Source organism: Choloepus didactylus, chromosome 17 (assembly GCF_015220235.1).
Source record: "Choloepus didactylus isolate mChoDid1 chromosome 17, mChoDid1.pri, whole genome shotgun sequence".
NCBI classification, from domain to species: domain Eukaryota; kingdom Metazoa; phylum Chordata; class Mammalia; order Pilosa; family Megalonychidae; genus Choloepus; species Choloepus didactylus.
In genome coordinates, this window is record NC_051323.1 from 26,488,855 (window position 1) to 26,495,176 (window position 6,322).

The window sequence follows — 6,322 nt, forward strand, 5'->3', positions numbered from 1 at the left end:
CAGACTTCAATTAGAGATACGAATGAATAGACTAAAGTAAACCAGCCTAAAGGGTAAAGGATGATATTGATGGTGTTTTAAAACTTCAACTTCTGTGTGAGACCAAAGGAAGGGATGATTATTCAGTGCAAAATCTGTCTTTTCTGTAGCATACTATACAATTTAACTTGGGTAGTCAGTTTGTTCAAACACCATAATTACATGGAACTTTGAATAGGGAGTGCGATCTGGTTGGTTTATGTATGTTAGTGTGAAGCCCCAATATATTCTAGAGTAATTTGGGCAAAAAATAAAAATGTATTCACAAACCCCCTTCAGGGACTGGGGGAAAATATGGAAATAATAAAGCTCCCCATCTGGGGAATTACTGACACTCCCACAAGCATTGGGGACTATTAATTTAGAAGGCCAAGCCTTCTATCTTGGGGCTTGCCCTTATGAAGCTTGTTACTGCAAAGGAGAGGCTAAACCTACTTATAATTGTGCCTAAGAGTCACCCCCAGAGAACGTCTTTTGTTGCTCATTTGAGGCCTCTCTCTAAGCAAACTCTGCAGGTAAACTCACTGCCCTCCCTCGTAAATGGGACGTGATCCCCAGGGGTGTAAATCTCCTGGCAATATGGGACATGACTCCTGGGGATGAGCCGGGTTCCAGCATTGTGGAATTGAGAAAGACTTATTGACAAAAAGGGGAAAGATAAATGAAACAAAATAAAGTTTCAGTGACTGAGAGATTTCAAATGGAGTCCAGAGGTCATTCTGGAGGTTATTCTTATGCATTGTATAGATATCCCTTTGTAGTTTTTAGTGTATTGGAATAGCCAGAAGGAAATACCTGAAACAGGTAAACTGTAACCCAGTTGCCTTGATTTTGGAAGATGATTGTATAATTTTATAGGTTACACAGTGTGACCGAGTGATTGTGAAAACCTTGTGGCTCACACTCCCTTTATCCAGTGTATCAACAGATGAATAGAAAAATGGGGACAAAAATTAAATGAAAAATGGGTGAGATGGTGGGATGGGATGTTTTGGGTGTTCTTTTTTATTTTGATTTTTATTCTTCTTATTTTTTTTTTGGAGTAATGAAAATGTTCAAAAATTGATTGTGGTGTTGAATGCGTAACTATATGATGATATTGTTTACAATTATACACTTTGGATAATTGTATGGTATGTGAATATATCTCAATAAAAATTGAAAAAATCAACATAGTGTAAGACTTATGAAGATATAAAAATGTGGTTTGGTGTGAGAAAGAAAGCAAGATGAAAAAAATTATCAGGTAGGAAAATATCAATATTTCAATATTGTCACTGTTCAAACATCTTACAGGCCTAATTAATTTTCTCATAGTTTTTAGGTAAGGTTACTTGCAGGCACTATTTTCTTTGTTATTTTGAATTATTTCATCAATTTCTTTTTGGAAATTTGTAACTCATTTGCTTTTTTTTAAGAACAGCTTTATTGAGATATAACTCATATACCATACAATTCAACCATTTAAATATACAATTCAATGGTTTTTAGTATAGTCACAGAGTTGTACAACTCATACCACAATCAATTTTAGAAGTCTCCAACGGTTATTGTTGAATTGTCTATTTCTCCTTTCATTTCTGTCAGTTTTGGTTTCATGAATTTTAGGATTCTATTGTTAGGAACATTTATAATTGTCATATTTTTCCTGGTGGATTGGCCCTTTTATCACTATAAAATGTCCCTGTTTATCTCTAGTAACATTTTTTGTTTGAAAGTGTAATTTCATTTGATATTTGTTTAGCCTCTCCATCTTCCTTATTCCTTGATGCATCCTTTCCCATCCTTTTACTTTCAATCTATTAGTATTTTTGATTCTATAGCTGGACAGGATGTAATTGGATCTTCTTTTTATCCCATCTGATTATCCCTGCCTTTTGACTAAATCAATTCATTCACACTTAATGTTATTATTGATACAGTTGATTAATATATATTCCATTTTAATTTTCATTTTCTATATGTCTCATGTCCTTTTGTTCCTCTGTTTCTCATTTACTGCTTTCTTTTGCATTAAGTGAATATTTCCTAGTGTAATATTTTAATTTCTTTTGTTATTCTTTTCATTTTTTGTGCTATTATAATAATATACATTATGTCTATATATGCCAGAAACCCCAAAGTTCATTGTTATAATTTTATGTCTATTAAAGAAGCTAAGAAAAGAAAGGGGAGGGGGTTTATATTTATAGTTTGTTATGTTAACCTTCTTATTTGCCATTCCTGGTATCTTCATTTGTTCCTGTGGATTCATGTTACCAACTGGGATCATTGACTTACTCCATACAGCTTTGTTCCCATGACCCCCTCTAGGCTTCTACTGTCAAATGTAATACATTTATACTATTATAGGTCCAACAATGCAATTATATACATGTTGCTTTGTACAATTGCTTTAAAATCAGGTAAGAGAAGGAGAAGAAATATGCATTTATGCTGCCTTTATAGTTACATGATTACCTTTACTTGTACTATTTGTTTTTTCATATGGATTCTAATTACTGTCTGGGGTCACTTGCTTTCAGCCTGAAGAACTTTCTTTAATGTTTCCTGTAAGAAAGGTCTGCTAGCAACAGATTCTCTCAGTTTTGTTTACTTGGAAATATTTTTATTTTGCCTTCATTTTTGAAAGATAATTTTGCTGGATATAGGATTCTTGGTTGACACTTTTCAGCACTTAAGAGTATGATGTCCCGTTGCCTCTGGTTTCTATTGTTTCTTATAAGAGGTCAGAAGAAGTTGATCTTATTGGGCTCCCTTGTTTGTGACAAGTTGTTCTTTTCATGTTTTCAAGATTTTCTCTTTGTCTTTCCACATTTTGCTATGATACGTCTGCTATGTTATTGAATTTATCCTTCTTGCAGTTTGTTAAGCTTCTTGCATGTTTAGATTAATGCTTTTCATCAAATTTGGGAAGTTTTCGGCCATTATTTCTCTGAATATTCTTTTCTGGTCCTTTCTTTCCTTCTGGTACTTTCATTACACATACCTCAATGAAGTTAATTATGTCTCACATTTTTCTGAGGCTCGGCTCATTTTTCTTCATTGTTTTTTTTTTTGTTCTTTGTATTGCATAATCTCTACCTCAAGTTTGCTGATTCTTTCTTCTGCCAGTTCAGATCTCCTGTTTAGCGCCTGTAGAGAATTTTTCATTTTAATTATTGTACTTTTCAATTCCAGAATTTTTATTTGGTTCTTTTTTTTTTTTTTTTCCTGATACATGAAATTTTATTCAGGGCTTGCTTACAGGGTGAGAAGTCGTGAAGAGATCATGATGGGTCTCTCATGATCTCTCATGATGCTAGGCGGGCATCACATTCACAGGGAAGTTGACCCCATGCTTAAAGAGGACAGCAAGCCAGTTATAAGGGTTTAAGACAAAGACATTCCTAAAGGTACAAGCGCGGGAACCGATTCTTGTGACGTTGGGGGCGGCGGTGGTGGTGGTAGTGATCCATTAGATAACCACAGAGTGTTAAAAAGGAAGTAAACTATTAACACTTGACAGCAGGAGGTCTGGGGACCATGTACATCTTGCTCCTGTGAGGCCAAGAGTTTCTCACTTCCCTACTTACTTACTTCCCGTTTCATGTTTTAAAGTTACATTTTAAGGTTAATTTACCCTTTTCTCTTTATTGGCTTACAAAGATGATAGGTTAAACATTGGCTTCCCAGGTCATGCAGACTGCTGTGCGATGACAAGTTCCACAGGCCTGCTGTGCCCAGGCCAGGGGCTGACACAATCCACCCCTGCACAACAGTTTGTGTTGACATTTGGTTCTTTTTTGAATACTCTTTCTAGACCTTTACCCTTCTCTTCCCCTTCTGGGACACCAACGAGTCTTAAGTTTGGACGTTTTATTTTACCTATCATATCCCTGAGATCCATTTCAATTTTTTCGATTTTTTTCTCCATTCTTTCTTTTGTTATTCATTTTCTGTTCTGTGGACTTCTAGGACACTGAGACATTGTTCAGCTTCCTCTAGTCTTGTATTGTGAATATCCAGAGTCTTTTTAATTTGGCCAACAGTTTCTTTTATTTCCACAAGATCTTCTATTTTTTTTATTTACTCTTGCAATGTCTTCTTTATGCTCTTCTAGGGTCTTCTTTATGTCACTTAAATCCTGGGCCATGGTCTTCTTGATGTCCTTTAAATCCTTTGCCATGTTTTCATTCCTTGATTGTAGTTCTTTAATTAACTCTGCCAAGTACTGAGTCTCTTCTGATATCTTGATTTGTGTGTTTGGAGTTGGATTCTCCATATCGTCTGGTTTTATCATATGCATTAAGATTTTCTGTTTTTTTTGGCCTCTTGGCATTTGCTTTGCTTGATAGGGTTCTTTTTTTTTTTATTTTTTTTTTATTAAATTCAGTTTTATTGAAATACATTCACACACCATACAATCATCCATGATATACAATCCACTGTCCACAGTATGATAACTAGTTATGCATTCATCACCACAATCTATCTCTGAACATTTTCCTTACATCAGAAAGAACCAGAACAAGAATAAAAAATAAAAGTGAAAAAAGAACACCCAAATCATCCCCCCATCCCACCCCATTTGTCCTTTAGTTTTTATCCCAATTCCTCCACTCATCCATACTCTAGATAAAGGGGGTGTGATCCACAAGGTCTTCACAATCACACTGTCACCCCTAGTAATCTACATTATTCTATAATTGTCTTCAGGAGTCCAGACTGCTGGGTTGGAGTTTGGTAGTTTCAGGTATTTACTTCTAGCTATTCCAATACATTAAAGCCTAAGAGGTGTTATCTATATAGTGCATAAGAATGTCCACCAGAGTGACCTCTCGACTCCATTTGGAATCTCTCAGCCACTGAAACTATTTCTTCTCATTTTGCATCCCCCTTTTGGTCAAGAAGATACTCTCAGTCCCACGATGCCGGGTCCACATTCATCCCCGGGAGTCATACTCTGCGTTGCCAGGGAGATTTACACCCCTGAGAGTCGGGTCCCACGTAGGGGGGAGGGCAGCGAGTTCACCTGTCGAGATGGCTCAGTTAGCGAGAGAGAGGGCCACATCTGAGCAACAAAGAGGTACTCAGGGGGAGACTCTTAGGCACCATTACATACAACTTTAGACTCTCCTTTGTGGTAATGAGCTTCATAAGGGCAAGTCCCATGCTCGAGGGCTTAGCACATCAAACCACCAGTCCCAATGTTTGTGACAACATCAACACCAGTCCAGGTGAGGATGTGCAACACATCTGCACCTTCCCCCAGATCCTCGGGGCTGGGGAGGAGGAGGCTGTAAATATGTTTTTTATTGATAGGGTTCTTTTAATTTGTAAAAAAAAAAAACAAAACCTATCTAATTTTTCAGAAACACAGTTTGGTGACATACACTTTCTCTAACTAACCAGCAGATGGCATCTGTGAGTCACCTATACCCCTCAAGTCAGTTCTCAACCTTGTTCTCGTGGTGTGTGGGGAAATGATTCTTGTGGGGTTCTGTTGGAGAACTCAGTTTGGGTGTGTTGCTGGAGCCATCCACCCTGAATGTGGGGCATGTGTACAGGTGGCCAGGGAGGAAGGACAGCTTTACTATTCAAATCCCCCAGGTTCCCGGAGATTCAAGGCCACCGCAAGAGTCTAAGCCTTCATTTCAGTTCAGCCCCAGACCCTCTCTCTCTCTGTCCCACAAACCACTGGACTTGGCGTAGTGTCCCTGGGTTCTCCGAGCGGGTGCCCCCTCCCATCCGTGATCCTCCAGGAGCTCTGCCGAGGGAATGCCGTGCTATGTCACAAGTGCGCACTGTGCCTCAAGGGAAGCCCCGGGCTGCTGGGCTGTGCAGTGGCGCTCTCAGCCTGATGCAAAGATGGCCAAACTGGGGGTCTCAACCCCCCCCTCCTCGCACAGTTCCTCCTTCCTAGCTCTGGGACAACTGGCAGGGCTCTGGGCTGTGGGCAAGGCCCCGGGCAGTTTATCTAGCCCTCCAGGGAGCCAGCTGCGAGCCACAGGGTTCCTTTCAGCTTCTGGCTCTCCCCTCTGTTCCCCTGGACCCAAGGTTATCTGCTGCGGGCTATCTTCCTGGCCAGACACCGAGAGGCCGGCCCAGCCCCCTCTTGCTGTGTTTTACTGCGTGGTTCCCACTCCTACAACTGCAGCCGCTCCTGGGTTTTTCCCCCCCTTTTTTTTTTTTTTTTTTCAGAAGAGCCAGTCGGTCTCCAATCACCAAGCCCTGGCTTCTCCACAACGCCGCACGGCTGCGGGTCTTCCAGCCAGCTTACTCACTCGTTTCAGAATGCAGA